The following is a 326-nucleotide window of genomic DNA, read 5'->3' on the forward strand; positions in this document are numbered from 1 at the left end:
TTAAAAAAAAAAAAACACCTCATAAGTACGGGGGTCAATTTGTTCATCTAAGACCCTTGAAAGTGATGCCCCAGTATGGCCACAGTACAGTGGCTGAGACAAGTAAAATATAATAGACATCATATCTACGATTATATTAACCTGTTGATTGAACTAATTAAGACGCTAAGGTGTGGATTGGGAAATATTTCGCTGCTATTTCTAACAAGTCGTTCACACTATGATTGAATAAGATCCATCCGTGACAAATTCATCTTTTCTTCAGATAGAGTTTATGTTTTTGGCACTCCGTCGCTTACGACGTCGATGGTTCCAGTCGATTCGAT

This window comes from Octopus bimaculoides, chromosome 24, assembly GCF_001194135.2.
Source record: "Octopus bimaculoides isolate UCB-OBI-ISO-001 chromosome 24, ASM119413v2, whole genome shotgun sequence".
Classification (NCBI taxonomy): Eukaryota; Metazoa; Mollusca; class Cephalopoda; order Octopoda; family Octopodidae; genus Octopus; species Octopus bimaculoides.